The 17,177-nt window shown below is 48.0% G+C and overlaps 1 non-coding gene and 3 pseudogenes across 1 annotated transcript; 3 read left to right on the top strand and 1 right to left on the bottom strand.

The window, feature by feature from the left end:
* Positions 1 to 2,591: 2,591 nt before the first annotated feature.
* Positions 2,592 to 2,710, bottom strand: LOC143931565 (5S ribosomal RNA; annotated as a pseudogene).
* Positions 2,711 to 16,458: 13,748 nt separating this feature from the next.
* Positions 16,459 to 16,577, top strand: LOC143932119 (5S ribosomal RNA; annotated as a pseudogene).
* Positions 16,578 to 16,685: 108 nt separating this feature from the next.
* On the top strand, positions 16,686 to 16,794 carry LOC143931870 (5S ribosomal RNA; annotated as a pseudogene).
* Positions 16,795 to 16,903: 109 nt separating this feature from the next.
* LOC143932181 (5S ribosomal RNA) lies at positions 16,904 to 17,022 on the top strand. Its single transcript, XR_013262894.1, has one exon. It is a non-coding gene; the product is annotated as a 5S ribosomal RNA (ribosomal RNA).
* Positions 17,023 to 17,177: the final 155 nt, after the last annotated feature.

The following is a 17,177-nucleotide window of genomic DNA, read 5'->3' as shown; positions in this document are numbered from 1 at the left end:
GGCTTGGATGCTCTGATATCCCGGTTTTCTTAAATAACTTTTGGACTGTCTGTAGTGTGGCACCCACTGTCGGATGTCTACGTACCTCTTGTGGAATTTCTACCTCTGAGAGCCACACTATTCCTTCCAGTGGTATCGGGATTATTGCTTGTTCCATATCTATCCAAGGTTTTTCTTTTTGAAGTCTACACCAGTCTACTACCAGTGCTAAATGTGATGCCTCATAATAGCCTACTGGATCTGGGAATCCTACCCCTCCTCTCTCTTTTGGCAATATCAAAATATCACTGCGTATTCTCGCTTTTTTACCTGCCCATATAAATTTCGTAAAACTAGATCTCAGATCTCTCAAAAATCTTACAGGGAGCTTTATTGGTAGGGTCTGGAAAAAATATAGCAGCCTCAGCATTACGTTCATTTTGATAATATTAATTCTCCCAAACCATGTAAAAACCGTTTTATCCCAGCGTTCAAAATCTAACTTAATCTGTCGTATTAATGGGATAAAATTTAATTCAAACAATCTGTTCAACTTATTTGATATTTTAGTCCCTAAATAGCATATGTGGGAATCCGTCCATCTGAACGCAAAATGCGCCGCTAGCTGGGATTTCATTACATTATTAATTTCTACCACCATCGCTTCCGATTTACTGTAATTTAATTTAAAGTTAGATATCTCTCTATATATGCGCAACTCCCATAACAAAGAAGGTAAGGAGATCCTTGTGGAGGTTATAAAAAACAGCAGATCATCCGCATATGCGGCCAATTTATGTTCATCATTTTTTTTTATTGATACGCATTGGCTGGCGGGGCATGGCCAGAGGAATGTGGCATGATTCCCAGGTTCTTTCAGATGTCGGCATTATTTGAGATTTACTCCATAGTAACGGCAGCCCAGGTTTGGGGACATTTATTGACGGGCAATACGGTCACGTGTTTCACGGACAATCAGGAAATTTAGGAGGTCATCAATAAAGGCAGGTCTAGTTCCTTGCTCATCATGTCTTTTTTACGCAGGCTCATTGGTTGTCACTTAATTTTAGGTTTCACATACACTGCAGGTTTATTAGTGGCGTGCAAAATTCTGCAGTGGATGCTCTGTCCCGGTTTGATTTTTCATCTTTTTTCCTGTAGGTTACGGACGCAGACGTATTGGCGACCCCCTCCCCGCAGTTTTCACTTCTGAGGAAGGATTAGGGTTGCACTTGACAGGCGCATTGGGGTTGATCGACAGGACTCTGTCCATCAACACCAGGTGGGCTTACCACACAGCTTGGAATGATTTTCAGACGTTTCGTACCCTGTACCTCAGGTCGGATTGTTAGGACGTGCTGTACATTTAGCGTTTGTAGCTTACTGTCATTCTCAGCTCGGGTTATCTCACGGCACAATCAGGGGTTACTTGGCGGGCGTGCAGTATTTTTTCTCTTTACAATATCCCGGTAGACCCTCAGTGTTTGCGGCTCATGCGGTCAAGGCGGTTCTGAGGGGTATTCAGAAGGGTAGCTCGCCTAACCCCAGCAATAGGCTTCCTATCACCGGGGACATTTTCCGGGCCCTGTCGGTCACGTTATCTAGATCTCCTTTCGGGGTTTTACCTAGTCTGGTGCTGAAGGTGGCAATTTATTTGGCCTTCTATGGTTTTCTTAGGCCAGGGGAATTTGCTTGTACTGGGGCTGGGTCTCATACGTTGTACATTAAGCAATTAGTTAGGTATCCTGATAATTTATTATTACATTTAGAGGTTTGTAAGATGCAACAGATAGGGTCCGGCACAGATATCAGGTTTTTCAGGATCAATTCTAGTTGGTGCCCGGTCATGGTTTTTGATCTGTTGTTGCTCCAGTTGGCAGGACAACCCAGGGATGGTCCTCTTTTGCCCTTTAACGGGGCCCCGCTTACATTATCACTTTTCATCAAATACTGCCGCACACTTTTGGGGAATTTGGGGCTCAACCCCAAGTCCTACTCTGGTCACTCCTTTAGGATCGGGGCAGCCTCTGCAGCTTCACGTCAGGGGGTCCCCATGCATATCAATAAGAGATTGGGTAGGTGGAGGTCTTAATGCTATGCCAGGTACATCCCGGAGCCGGTAAAAGAGATGTCTCAAGCGTTTCTTCATTCAACTGATTGATTGGTTCAGGTTGAATAAACTTTGTGTTTTCATCTCCCTGTCTGTTGTACTTTTTGCCCCCTTTTAGGCATACTGACTACGTGACCACGGCACACCTTCAGGTCACTTTATTTCAGTATCTGTCATTCCCATTTCATCATTGTTATAAGAGTCTCCGAGGACAAGTGGGGAGGCGGAACGTAGGCCCGCCGTCATTTGTGGGAGGAGCCTCACCGTTATAAGACGGCCTCGGTTCCTCCCTGCCCTGTCAGATGTTTCTGGAGGTTGTCCCACCCTCCCGTTCCCCCTTTTTCTTTGTATCCCCTTTTCTTTTTTAGTACTACTTGGGAATGCCCCCTTTTAGGCATACTGACCACATGACCACGGCACAACTTCAGGTCACTTTTCTTTCCGTATCTGTCATTCCCATTTCATCATTGTTATAAGAGTCTCCAAGCACAAATAAAAAAAAAGCCTACGGCACCTGGTATTCCCAGGCAGTTTCCCATCCAGGTACTAACCAGGGCTGATCCTGCTTAACATCTAAGATCAGATGAGATCAGGCGCATTTAGGGTGATGTAGTCGTAGGCAGTCTTGCTGGCCACTCTCAACCCTCTTGACAAATGCCAAGATGGTCACCTCGGCAAACAAGCAGAAAAATAAAACAGGTCGTCGACGCCAACAACATATTAAAAAAAAGTCTACGGCACCTGGTATTCCCAGGCGGTCTCCCATCCAGGTACTAACCAGGCCTGACCCTGCTTAGCATTCAAGATCAGACAAGAGCGGGTGTATTGATGTGGCTGTAGGCAATCTTGCTGGCCACTCTCAACCCTCTTGACAAACGCCAAGATGGTCACCTCGGCAAACAAGCAGAAAAATAAAACAGGTCGTCGACGTCAACAACATATTAAAAAAAAGCCGGGAGGGCGTGGCTTGCCTAGAGAAAGGATGGCTGCTTAAGCTTTTTGCTCCGTCTTACCTCAGCCTAAAAAAGATCGATCACCGAGGATTTTACCTGAAAAACATTGTCACATCATGGGGACCTCCTCAAGCAGACCCTCTGCATCTAGATCCCGCTCGCCAAGGGACCTGGGATCCCGTAATACCCAGACAATACCGGATTTTTTCAGGAACCAGGGGGCCGACATGGCGGCCCGTTCTCCCGCCACCAACCACATCGGGATTACCCTGATGCCGACTGATCCACAGCACACTATGGCAGACAGTCCATCTCCCCATCACCAACAACAAAATATCCACGACCTGAGGACTGTCGCGGCCAATATAAAGAGCACTCTAACCGTGGCCATCTCAGACCTCCGCCACGAGATACAAGCAATCACAGGGAGAGTAAACTTCATGGAGCTAAAGGCGGTGCAACAACAGCATGAATTGCAGATGGCTCAAGGCAAAGTCGACACACACACCTGGCAGCTCAGAGACCTCCAGCGCCATGTCGAAGATATCGACAATAGGGGACGAAGACACAATCTGATGATTAGAGGCCTCCCGGAGTCGATGGAGCCCGAGCAAATCCTCCCAGCGGTCACATCCCTATTCAACCAGCTGCTAGTCTGACCCTCCGGTACACCTATAGCTATGGAGCGGATACATAGAGCCCTTAGGCCTAAGGGCAAAGATTCTGATCCCCCACGGGATGTCATCTGTTATGTTAACGACTATACCCTCAAAGAAGAGGTTCTTAAAAAAACTAGGAGCGATCTGAACCTGACATTTGAAGGCCATTTGATCCAGATATATCAGGATCTTTCGGCGATCACGCTGAAACATCAAAGAGACTTGTGCCCATTACTTGACGTGCTGAGGCAGAGAGATATCCGCTATCGCTAGAAGTTTCCGTTCGCTCTGCAAGCCTCTTACCAGGGCCGCACTGCCATCTTAAAAGTGGCAGAAGATCTAGAAACCTTCTGCAAAACGCTGAACCTGCCACTGGTTGAAGTACCTAATTGGTATGCTGATTTTCGGGTCCACATTTCACCCAACACCCACAGCACTGAAGATCTCATGGAAACTCAACTGTCCAGATCTCGCAGACATAGGTCACCATCCACCTTCAGACCACTTGGAGGACACCGACCCCGCCACACACCGACGAGCCCGACTTCGGCCCCGCTACCTCGCAGAGCACGCAGGGACCGCTAGACCTGTCGCCTCACGAGAGCTCCGGGACACCCATGCGATGGTGGATTAGCCTACATGCTTCATACCCTGCCTAGTGCCGCTCTCCTTTCCTCTGCCGTGCATATGGACCATTCCCTTACTCACCTGCCTTGAAAGACTACAGACACTTACACTAGCTTCAATATCCCTGACTCCGGTTACCACCATGATTTCTACCTGGAGCAGTCCTGGGCCTCCAACCCGTCAGACGAGAAAGCATTCAACGCACGCACTTGACTAGACACCAGACCTGCTCGGATCCCATATAGTTGTAGCCTTTTACTCTCTAACTGAACACTACCACGGCTGAATGAGCGCCCAGAAGGACCTGAGACACCGATCGGTAAAGTATACATCGAACGGAGCACTTGGTATATTTTAGTGACTGATCCGATCTTGTGCCCTGCTGCGACATTTATATTGGCGCTTACCTCTAGGCCTTATATGAACTATTCTTCATATTGCAGACCTCATATCATCATAGAGGAGCTAGTAATTCTATATACTTTACTAAACATCATACTACCCTGAAAGCAGGGGCCCGTTCACTACCTTACAATATTGCAGGCATTGGGTGGTCAATTTATCAAGCAATACCCCCCTTACTAGCCTTATCCCTGATCCAGGATATACAGGAGCCATGATTTATATGATTTTTAGGCCCACTCAAACCTACCCCCCAGTACCCACCTCTTACAAACCTATAACATCTATCAGGTGTAGGGCAGGAGTCAGGGGCGTAACTATAGGGGGTGCAGCAGTCGCGACCGCAACCGGCCCCTGTGATGCAGGGGGCCCATGCAGCCCCCTCTACATATGGCCAGCAGCAGCATAGGCAGCTAGGGGTACCAGTGCACCATGCACACGGGTGGCTGGAGGTGGAGAGTGACTAGCAGAGCTCCATGCTCGACTATCGCACTGGCTGCTCTTTAGTTGTGCATTCCCCGCATAACCTGTGCCCTCAGCCGGCTCCTCAGAGTACCCCTATCCTGCTCCATGCATTGCCGCTCAGTCCGATGTCTGTTCTCCCCGGCCAGAGTCCCGCCCCCCCCCGAGTCCGGCCCACACTGCACTGCATACTTCTCCCGGGTAAACAAACTTTAAGCACACAGATGCAGTGCAGCCCTATGAGAGCCGGCTCCCCGCAGGACACTGCAGGCTTGTCTGCCAGCCCCCCTCCTCCCCCGTCATACACAGATGATGAAAGGTCTTTCTGGGAGATATGCTGATCGCCCATCCAGCACACTGGATGGAGCCCAGACCAACATGGATGAGTGCGCGGCCTACAGCTTGGTCATGGTGAGTGAGAGGACCCCATCCCCCACACACCATTACATACCCCCTCCCTCTCCCCCTGGGGACAGGGACCCCTTCTTACGTAGGGACAGGGACCCCCACCTCCCCTAGGAACCGTGATCCCTTCTCACCTGGGGGCAGTAACTTCATCTGCCCTGGAGAAAAGGACCTCATCTCTTCTGGGGACAGGGACCCCATACTGCCTAGGGACAGTCCCCCAATGGGGCACCTAAGAATTAAAAAAAAATTATATAAAAAAAAACTAATGATACCAGTTGTGGAACTACAGGGCTCACAAAGGTCATACCTGTGACCACGCCCTGGAGTTGCACCGCCAGACTCGAAGGGAAGGGCCCTGGCTGGGGTTCAGGGGGGCCCATCATGGTTTCTTGCATCGGGGCCCTGAAGGTTCTAGTTACGCCACTGGCAGGGGTAGACAAGCCGTCCCTAGTTGTTAAGATTATGTAGCTCTCACTTCCCCTAGTCAAACAGCCGCCACTATATATATTGGGTCACCCATCTAAGCCCCGGTTAGGGTTAATTCATTTCATTACTTGTTTGCCCATCGCTATATGGATGCTGCACATTATAGAATACAGACCCCCAACTTACTTCGGGGAATGACAATATGATATAATAACGATATAGTGAGGCCCGAAACGGAAAAGGCAGAAAAGAAAAAGTAGTGCAGGGCCAGGCATGACCATGTTTTTAGGGGAGACAATGCAGGGGTTAATACGAAGAGATAAGAGGGGAGGGGACAGTGAGTAAAGTCCAAGGGGGAGTGGTAATATATAAGGAGGAGGTGGGACTTGGCTGGGGAACAGAAAGTTGTGGAGAAAGAAAGGAGGAGGCAGTTTTTTGCTCTGCTCCTCCAACATGGCTGAGATGTCACTCGGATGAGGGTCTCTATGGATGACCAGGTGAGTGGATGGAGGCTGGGAGGTGAGGGTTTCTGTGCATGCAGTTTGCGGCCTCTGGCACTCTGTTTTCACCAGGGCCCTCATCTGGGGCCATGCGCCAGGCAAGGAGCACTCTAGGGGGAAGAATCCGGTGCTCCAGCAAAGAATACCCAGCCGTCTACATGAGCAGGGTCTGGGTGGACTCCACGCCACCAGCCCAGCTCGGTGGGTGGGGTCACGGGCCGTTATGGTGCTGCTTCCCCGCCCGTGAATCGCAGGACTACTACCTCCTCTGCCTGCATCGCTGCGCGGGGAGGAAGGCTCGGCGAGGGAGACTTATTAGTATGGCCGTCAGGCTGCTTATATAAAAAAAAGTTTTTAAGGGGGCAGGGCTCCGCGGGTGGGCGTTGCCTATACGGGCGGCGTGAGATGGCACAAGATGGCGGTGGAAGGACGAGGTTGGCCTTCCAGGTCACAGTATGTGAGGGCATGTGTAGAACCATGGCAGGAGGCAGAGCTTCGGGGGTGAGACAGGCACTACAACAGAGGGACTCCACAGCCCCCAGGACCTCTTTGCCTGGGGGGCTGATGACACCACCGGTCCTGGTCTAGGACGACAGGTTGGAAGGCGAGCTGACAGTCTGCGAGGAGGAGGAGCCGCAGGAATGCGAGCCAGCAATGGAGGCAAGCACAGCGGCTGTTGGGGTTCCAGTCAGCCCGGTAAGTCAAATAATGTCTAAATGTTTTTCGTTTAAGTTGCATTACAGGATTTGTTGGGGGGTTGGAAAGGGGGGTGCAATGTCGGTGGCAGTTACTCCTCCGGGAACAGAGGTGGTGGATGCTGGCCCACAAATGGCGGGCGGTGCGTCTGCAGTTTGGGGACAGTGGTGCAGTGGTGGGGTTGTCAGGTAATGGTAGTATGGAGATGGTAAGGATTGCAGATGCAAAATAAATAAATAAATAAAAAAAATGTGAGATGTACGGGTGCTTTGAGGTTGTCCCCTGGGAACACAATTAAATAGGAATTCCACGATTTGAAAAGGTAAGTGTGTGGAGATCTTCTCGTTATGGCCCCCTTTAAAAAAAATAAAAGGGGGGGAATTTACATTTTAAGTGTGTAGGGTCATGCAGGAAGATTAAGGGAAAAGGGATGAAGGTAAGAGGAGGTACCGATTGATTTTGTGGAAGGCGGTCGCCATTATGCGATTGCCATGGGGGGGAAGAACCCATTGTTCTGTTATATGTAGGCCATTGCACACGTTAAAAAGGGGGATCTGATTGGCTACGGGATGATGAGCAGTTTAGACCGTGCAGGTCGGTATGGCCGCCTCTTAATGGGGATCAAAGGATAGCGGCTTCTGGATGCGGTTTCTGTAGTAGTCGAGGCCCCCGAAGCAGTTCCTTCCGGGGTGGGGGGATACCCAGGGCCGTATTTAATATTGATTGGACCCTGAGCAAACATTTTCCCCATGCAATTTCACTCTCCACCTTCTCTGAGACATACAATAAATAGCAGCAAGACTTAAAATCACTTTACTGTATCAGATCAGGCAGCGATTGCAAATGGTTGCCAGAGGTTACAGCATATTATTACTGCTTACTGACTGGTTGCTAGAGGTTACAGCACTCCTTAAGGCTCACTGATTAGTTGTTAGAGGTTACAGCACATTTCTGCTTGTTGATTGGCTGCTAGAGATTACTGTACAGTAATACTGCTCACTGGTTGCAATAGGTTGCAGCACATCTTCTCACTGCAGTGGGGTATGATATACTTATGAATGCTGCCTTTATTTACATATCAATGCAGTTGGCCTCGGCTATTTACATATGCATGTGACTGCTATTTACATATGAATGTCAGTATTTATAGGTAAACACGGGTCTGCAGGGGAGTCATCTGTACACAACAATAGGGCAGAGCTGGGTAGCATTAGTAGCAGCACAGGACTAAAACTGCAAGGGACAAGGGAATGTAAGCTGGGATAGTTGTCAAATATGAACAACAATGACAGGGCCCTGGGCAGCTGCCCCTTTTGCCCTGCCTTAAAGACGGCCCTGCGTATACCCCCCTCTGGATGGTCGGCCGAAAAGGAAGGGGGGTGGGTTGACAGTGCAATGTGAGCTCCTGTCAGTTCAGTGGTTTTTGACATTAAACACGAGTGTTAAAAGGTTCTGTCATAATCCGATGTGGTGCACTGTGTCCGATACTTCACGTACACAGCTATAAGGTGGGTTAGGTGTGACGGAAAAGGGGCGCCTATGGTGAACTAGGAATCCGTGTTCCACTTGCTTACAGTTTATTCGGAGAGATTTGGCTGCTGGATAGATGCTGGCAAGAGGAGTTTTTTACTTGGAACGATGCCTGCCCATAGGTTGCTCAATTTAGTGGGCCATGGTTAGATGTTTAGGTAATTACCGGAGTTGGGGGGTAGAGACGTGTCGGTCCCTGATTCAATCGTACATGGCTTGGACGTTTTTGTGTGTTGGGCCACCTTCCTCCGATGTGTGCGCGATTATACTTTATACATTGGAGCACATTGCAGGTAGGTTCATTAGTGCCATTGGCTGCAAAATACGGGGGGCCGACGAGGGATATTGTACTATTTTGTTCTGGCATTGTGATTGTTGACCAAGGTGGAGGTACTATAGAAGGGGGTGGGGGAGGCCCAGGTATGGTGTGAGGTACAGTTGAGGACTTTGCATTCGTTGCTGGGTAAGTTCAATTTCACCTGCCGGTTTTATTCTGATGAGTGGGTTTTGGCCGACGGTTGCCATCTGCTACAGTGGGGGTTTCAGGCCCTGGCTAATTTAAACAGTTAAATGCGGAACATAGGGAGGGTTAGAAGGTTTGGTACGAGTTCTTGGCCACATATAAAAGACGATAGGTGGATGCCAGGTCGATGGGAAAAGGGGTCACGAACACGGCAGGGTAAACAGGTTTGGGGGAAATTTTTTCTTTCAGGGGCAATAGAGTGAGGAAATTTGGCCCCAATTTTGTTGGGTGGAAGTGGGGTGTTCATTCGTAAACGTGTGCTATTGGAATTTTTCCAGTGGTTCCGGCTATGGAGCTGGGGTAAGGGTCATGCAGGAACCTGACATGGTTACGTGGTCAACCACATGTCCGCGTTGTCACAACTGGTCATACGGAAGCTACGCCACTTTGTGGTGCGTTAGGTGCAGTTGAACATTTTCTATATGCTATTCATCTTGCAGGCTTTGGAAACACGAGGGGCTTACTCCTTGCATCTATTTTCGGTGGGAGTTAGCCGGCCACAGAGGGGGAGGAATTCCCTACTCGGGCTGGGTATGGGAGATGGCATTGGAGTCACCACGGGAGGTAACAGGGCGGTCAGCCAGTGAGTCCACATGGGCGGCTTACGTGAAGGTATGAAAGAAGGGTGGGTTGTTCGGTGCAAGAGTCTGAGGTCAAGCATGGCTACATGGGGGGTAAGGTTGTTGGTGGTACTGTGGTTCTAGGAACTTGGTAAACCGGGGTCGGTATCTGCCATTGAGCGGAAACTGGTGGGTTTTTGGCTTTTGTTTAACCTGCGGTGCAGGGTGGATTGAAAAAAAAGAGTTTGGGTTGGACAATTTAAAAAAAAATGAATAAAAAAATGATCAAAGGGTTAGAGGGGTGGAGGTGCTGCTGTTTGTGTTACCAGGATTCAGGGTAATACAAAAAAAAGGGATAAAACGTTTAGGGAGTTTCTAGGGTTTGGAAAAGATGGCATGGGGGGCAGTTCATGTGGCACAAGGCTGGGAAGTATTGGTCAAGGTTCCAGTTCGGGTCGGTGTTCTGAAAATGCCACTGGGACGCAAGGTTAGATGGTGCAGAATACGCTTCACACTCCTTCCGCATCTGGGCGGCTGTAGAAGCTACCAGATGTGGGTTGGATGAGGCGGCAGTAAGGAGGAATGGTAGGTGGGAAGCAAAGCGATTACGCACTTACCTATGCCTTCATGTGGTGGTGGAATAAATAATAAAAATAAATAAATAAAAATAAAACACGAGTGGGGGAGTAGTCTGTATATACAAGCTGTGTTGTTTGTGGTAAGGGGTACATTGGTTTACTTTAAAGTTGGTGCTGCCTTTGGCGTTTTTTTGTCCAGATGGAGGACTTATAAGCCGTGTCTGGATTTTCTTTATCTGTATGTTTGTTGGGGGGCCAGGAGAGCAGATGTGAGATCCGTTGGCAGACAGTTGGGTAGTTAGAGGAGGGAGGCATGTGTTCACTGGCTAGGTGTATGGGGGTTGAGGTGGAGCAAGGTGATATGGGAAATGGAACGTTAGGCACGGCGGGATAAACCGCCGGCTGTCTGGGTTATGCATGGAAGGGGTAATGCTTTTGGGTTCGAATGATCAGGGAGCTGATCTCGGACGTTAAGTCAGATATTTTACGACTTCGTACAGTTGTCTAACGCTCAGGTGGTGGGGAGGTTGTGGCTCAGAATGGGGGGCCTGGTGATCAGGCAAGTAGAGTGTCAGGTCACCTTGAGGCGAGTTGACAGGTGCACACCGTAGGGATCAGGAGTGCACCGGTTGTGGACCCTACGGCTGACTGCTGCATACGGGGGACAGATCCCACTGGGGTTAGAGCGTAAGATTCCCTGGGGTGCGGAGTCTAAGAGAAAGCAGGTGTTCACCAGAGTCTCCAGTGGTGAGGATGGACTTGGCTGCAACTGGCTCCAGGTCGCGACCCCCAGGGTCCCCCAGCTCACACCCACAGTAGGCAACAGGAGGATAGGGATGGTGAGGGACAAAGCCAAGGTCGGTGCCACAAGCAGACAAGAATAGTCGGGTACACGCCAAAAGGTCAGGATCACAGGCAAACAAGGATAGTCAAGACACCCCAAAGTCTGTAACGGAAAACAGTAGCAGAGCACACGGCAGGAAACAGGAAGCTAACACACAAATAATACACAATGGTTGATCAGCACTGAGGCCTGCAGTGCAAAGGTTAATATAGGGCTCCCTGATATTGCCTGGGGTGGAGCCATGCTTAAAGCAGAGGTTATAAAAACCACCAGGTGGAAGTGGCTAGCTTCTTAGTCTGAAGACATGGGGGAAGGTAAGCAAACACAGGAAGATCACTGTATAACCATGACATAGAGGTGGAAACTAATGTGGACCTGTAATTGAGGGTGTTAGAATACACCTCTAGGTAGTGGGGATTGTTTTCTGGGCTCTGGGGCTGCAAGATGGGATCCAGCGGGCCCCGGGGGTGTGGGGGAGCCCTTAAGGGTAAGGTGTCATCCTTGCGGGCTGTGGCGGTGTTTTGTTGGTCTTTGACGGTGACAGTAAACATATGTGATGAAAGGGGTGAGGGGCTCATCGGTAGTATGCAGGGCCAGATTAAGAACATCGTGGGCCTGGTGCTGAGGATTTTGATGGGGCCTTTTATAAACAATAAATAAATAAAAATGCTAACTATTTTTTGTTATAACAAATTAAATTAAAGAGAGAGAGGCAGGAAGAGAGAGAGAGAGAGAGAGAAAGGGGATGAAAGAGGTGTGAGGGGTAAGGGAGGGAGGATGAGAGAGAAAGGGGGGGATGGGAGAAAGAGGGAATGACATCAACGCAGCCTGGCCAAGGCAAGTGACAGAAGGCACAGAACCCAGAAGGAAGACCGGGTGAAGATGGAAGTGCCCGGGCCCCGCCAGACTGATCACAGCACAGCACTGGAGGGCTCAGTCTGACAATTTAAGTGTACCCTAATGTGCTAATATGCTGGGCACACTTGTACATTATGGCATAACCTACCCAAGGGCCTCTAAAAAGTAGTAATGTTAGAAAAGTTTACTACCGCTTTACTATCACCGGAGCCTCTCATGGGGCCCCTACTGACCCTGTGGCCCTTGGGCAGTGCCTAAGTACATGGTTGTCAACATTTCAAAAATATTTTCAGGGACGCTTTTTTTTACAAGTGCTATATTTAGAGTAGCTGACATCCCCCGTGTTCCTCTATACATCACAATAGTAATTACAAAATTAAATAAGTACTAATAATGGGGCAGAACAAATATGAGGACTGTGAGATTTCCTTTAGTTGAACTGACAAAAGTGCCCATTCTAGAGCTGGTAACATTGAGGAACATATAATTTTAACATATAATTTTAACATATAATTTTAAAGAACAGTTTTTGTGGGTAAGAGGCATAGGGGAGGAGTATGGATGGTATAAAAGTGGGAAGTATGTGCAGGTGAGGGAGAGGAATGTGGAGGGTCTAACAGTGGGCACTATGTACATGAGAGGAGTGCGGAGGGTATGGCAGAAGGCACTATGTACAGGAGAGGAGTGTGAAGGGTAAGACAGTGGGCAGTATGCACAGCAGAGGAGTGTAGAGGGTATGAAATTGGGCACTATGTATAAGAGAAGAGTGTGGGGGGTATGACAGTGGGCACTATGTACAGGAGAGTAGGAAGGAAGCAGTAATTACAGGAGAGGAGTGTGGAGGGAGGGTATGACGGTGGGCACTATGTATAGGAGAGGAGTATGGAGGGTATGAAAGTTAGTAGTATGTACAGGAGTGGAGGGTATGACAGTGGGCACTATGTATAGGAGAAAAGTGTTGGAGGTATGACAGTGGGCACTATGTATATGAGAGGAGTATGGAGGGTATGATAGTGAGTAGTATGTACAGGAGAGGAGTGTGGAGGGTATGACAGTGGGCACTATGTATAGGAGAGAAGTGTTGGAGGTATGGCAGTGGGCACTATGTATAGGAGAGAAGTGTTGGAGGTATGACAGTGGGCACTATGTATAGGAGAGGAGTGTGGAGGGTATGACAGTGAGTAGTATGTACAGGAGAGGAGTATGGAGGGTATAGCGGTGGGCACTATGTATAGGAGAGAAGTATGGAGGGTATGGCAGTGGGCACTATGTATAGGAGAGGAGTATGGAGGGTATGTCGGTGGGCACTGTATAGGAGAGGAGTGTGAAGGGTACGACAGTGGACACTATGTACAGGAGAGAAGTGTATGACAGCAGGCACTATGTACAGGTAAGGAGTGTGTAGGATATGATAGCGGGCGTTATGTATAGGAGAGAAGTGTGGAGGGTATGACAGTGAGCAGTATGTACAGGAGAGAAGTGTGGAGAGTATGACAGTGGGCACTATGTACAGGTAAGGAGTGTGTAGGATATGATAGCGGGCGTTATGTATAGGAGAGAAGTGTGGAGGGTATAACAGTGAGCAGTATGTACAGGAGAGAAGTGTGGAGAGTATGACAGTGGGCACTATGTATAGGAGAGAAGTGTGAAGAGTATGACAGTGGGCACTATGTATAGGAGAGAAGTGTGGAGAGTATGACAGTGGGCACTATGTATAGGAGAGAAGTGTTGGAGGTATGACAGTGGGCACTATGTATAGGAGAGAAGTGTGGAGAGTATGACAGTGGGCACTATGTATAGGAGAGAAGTGTTGGAGGTATGACAGTGGGCACTATGTATATGAGATGATATAGGGTGAGCGGCATGCTGACGTTACCGCCATTCCCCGTTGACCAGGAAGGGCGGGCAGTGTTAATAGGAGAGAGTCGGCCGGCTCGTGATTGTACTTACGCTTGTACTCAACTGGAAATCTGTGAGTTTGTTTTACTTTTATTACGTTCGGATTAAAATTTTATACGGAATTATGCTATGGGAGCCTTTCTTTCTTCTTTTACCTAACAATTACAGTGGAATGTGAGACGCTTTAAGAAAGAGACATAAGAGTTGGAGACGCCAGCAGAACCCATTGGAGAGACCAGGAACGATCGCTTTGTTTCATGCTTGTATGATCTCCCTAAAAAGAGATCTTGGCAGCTGGTAAGCCTCACTGAATTAGGTGGTGGATAAAACTTTCTTTCTGGGCGCACCTGCTATACATCTGAAGGGTGTTTGTAACGAGTCACTTCAACGGACTGAATTCATACCTTTGTGCTTCTCTTCCCCTTGGACTTTTTATGTGTTTTAAGTTTGATGATTTTTTGCACAATTTTTGATAGTACACACTGTCTAGTATTTGATACTAGAATTTAATATGTCACAATATTATTATTGCAATTTATAAGTTTTAGCGCAGCTTTATATTTTTTTGGTTTGTGTTTAGTGTGGGTATCTCACATTGAGCTGCAGCAAGAATTTATATTGTTATTATTTATATTATCACGTTTAGAGCCTGCCTCACTGGCTTAGGCCTTGCTTTGATTAATCGAGTATTTTCTGGACAGCGCTGTTTTCCAAAGGTTTTATGTATATGAGAGGAGTATGGAGGGTATGATAGTGAGTAATATTTACAGGAGAGAAGTGTGGAGAGTATGACAGTGGGCACTATGTATAGGAGAGAAGTGTGGAGAGTATGACAGTGGGCACTATGTATAGGAGAGGAGGATGAAGTAATCTGGGAAGGAAAAATGTAAAGGTTTGTGGAAGGATGTTTAGGGACTGCGTAGTGGTTAAGCGGGCCAGACATGGATTGAAATTACACCAATTAAGCAGAGACCAGCCATAGTCGATCTATGTATGGGCTAGCTGGTGTTACACAAGTCAACCTATTAACCGACTTGAGTGAAACCAGCCTGTCAGGTTTTCCCCAAAACAATCAGTGCTGCCAGCTATAGTTAGCAACACTAATCATTGTATTCACTAGCAGAACACAATAACACTGCGGGAGTGATTGCCCCATTCACAGGTCAGCAGGTGAGAGGGTGTGTGGGGACAGGCTGGGGAGAGATACTAGTCAGTCCCTGGGTAGGCACTGGTTAGTATCAGAGCCAGATACACACAGGTCACATACGCCAAGATCATTAGAGCGAGAGCAATAATTCTAGCACTAGACCTCCTCTGTAACTCTAAACATGTAACCTGTAAAAAAATGTAAAGCATGGCTTAATACACAACAAAAAATCGTGATAACTTTAGTGTTTTTTTTTATGAATGAAACAGTTTCTTTCCAACATAAAAAGTTGCAAAGACCACCATTTTATTCCATAGGGTCTCTGCTAAAACAATATATAATGCTTGAGGGTTCTGAGTAATTTTCTAGCATAAAAAAATGATGATTTTTACATGTAGAAGAGAAGTCTCAGAATGGGCCTGGGTGGCAAGGGGTTAATTATCATAAGTAATATACAAATAATTATTATAAGCTCTGTGAGTCCATCCTCTCAGTCTGCTGCAGAGTGTTCTAGCTTGTATTTATACTGCTGCTCTGTATGTAGCTTCTGACAGGCTGTGCAAGGAGCCCCATATCTCCAGAACTATATATGATAGCAGCCCCATATTTTAACCAGTGCTAGGGTGGGTCGTTAGCTACCTACCCACCAAATATGGGGTCTCTGTGACTCCTGATCGCCGAGCTACAATCCTCAAAGTCGATCTTTTTTTTTTTTTTTGATTTTTTTATTTTTTTTGGGCAAATGGGCCTATCTTGAGAAAGGGGCCTGGAGCTGCAGCTCCAATAGCCCCTATGTTAATCCGGCCCTGGTAGTATGTGCCCCTCCGGTGTACCCCAGCGAAAGGTTAGCTGGAATACTGTAATGGTTGCACTGCGGGAAGGGGGTTGTCTCCGAGCTGATTATCCGCTGGAGGCCTATCGTGTGAAAAAAGGTCCCGCGGTATATTGGTGGAATATGTGTTGGAGTTCGGGGGTGCCGTCAAAGACCAACAGACTGGAATTAAACAAGTTGTTACGGAGGTGATATTTTGGTATATATTTGATATTGGAGTTATTTATATGGTGTGAATAATAAATAGGCTGCTATGGCCATTTATACTCCAAAATTAAGGTGTGTTCTCATCATTTTAGAAGGGTAAGAAATGGGGATGTTGGAGTACAAGTGGTATAGCAGTAAGAGGCAGGTTGGGTACCTCTGAACTACACTGGTTAGTACCTGATGTTTTATTTTTCTGCTTGTTTGCCGAGGTGACCATCTTGGCGTTTGTCAAGAGGATTGAGAGTGGCCAGCAAGATCGCCTATGGCCACATCACCCTGAATGCACCCATTCTCGTCTGATTTTGGATGCCAAGCAGGGTCAGGCCTTGTTAGTAAATGGATGGAAGACCGCCTGGGAATACCAGGTGCCGTAGGCTTTTTTTCAATATGTTGTTGGCGTCGACGACCTGTTTTATTTTTCTGCTTGTTTGCCGAGGTGACCATCTTGGCGTTTGTCAAGAGGGTTGAGAGTGGAAAGCAAGATCGCCTACGGCCACATCACCATGAATTTGCCTGATCTCGGATACTAAACACGGTCGGGCCTGGTTAGTACCTGGATGGCAGACCGCCTGGGAATACCAGGTGCCGTAGGCTTTTTTTCAATATGTTGTTGGCGTCGACGACCTGTTTTATTTTTCTGCTTGCTTGCCGAGGTGACCATCTTGGCGTTTTTTCAAGAGGGTTGAGAGTGGCCAGCAAGATTGCCTACGGTCACATCACCCTGAATGCACCTGATCTCGTCTGATCTCGGCTGCTAAGCAGGGTCGGGCCTGGTTTGTACCTGGATGGGAGACCCCTTGGGAATACCAGGTGCTGTAGGCTTTTTTTTTATATGTTGGTGGTGTCGACGACCTGTTTTATTTTTTTGCTTGTTTGCCGGGGTGACCATCTTGGCGTTTGTCAAGAGGGTTGAGAGTGGCCAGCAAGATTGCCTATGGCCACATCACCCTGAATGCGCCCGATCTCGTCTGATCTCG

Source organism: Lithobates pipiens, unplaced genomic scaffold (assembly GCF_037356315.1).
Source record: "Lithobates pipiens isolate NorthernLeopardFrog02 unplaced genomic scaffold, aLitPip1_a1.2 Scaffold_25, whole genome shotgun sequence".
Lineage (NCBI taxonomy): Eukaryota > Metazoa > Chordata > Amphibia > Anura > Ranidae > Lithobates > Lithobates pipiens.
Note: the sequence above shows the minus strand (reverse complement) of the source record. Positions and strands in the feature narration are given on the sequence as shown.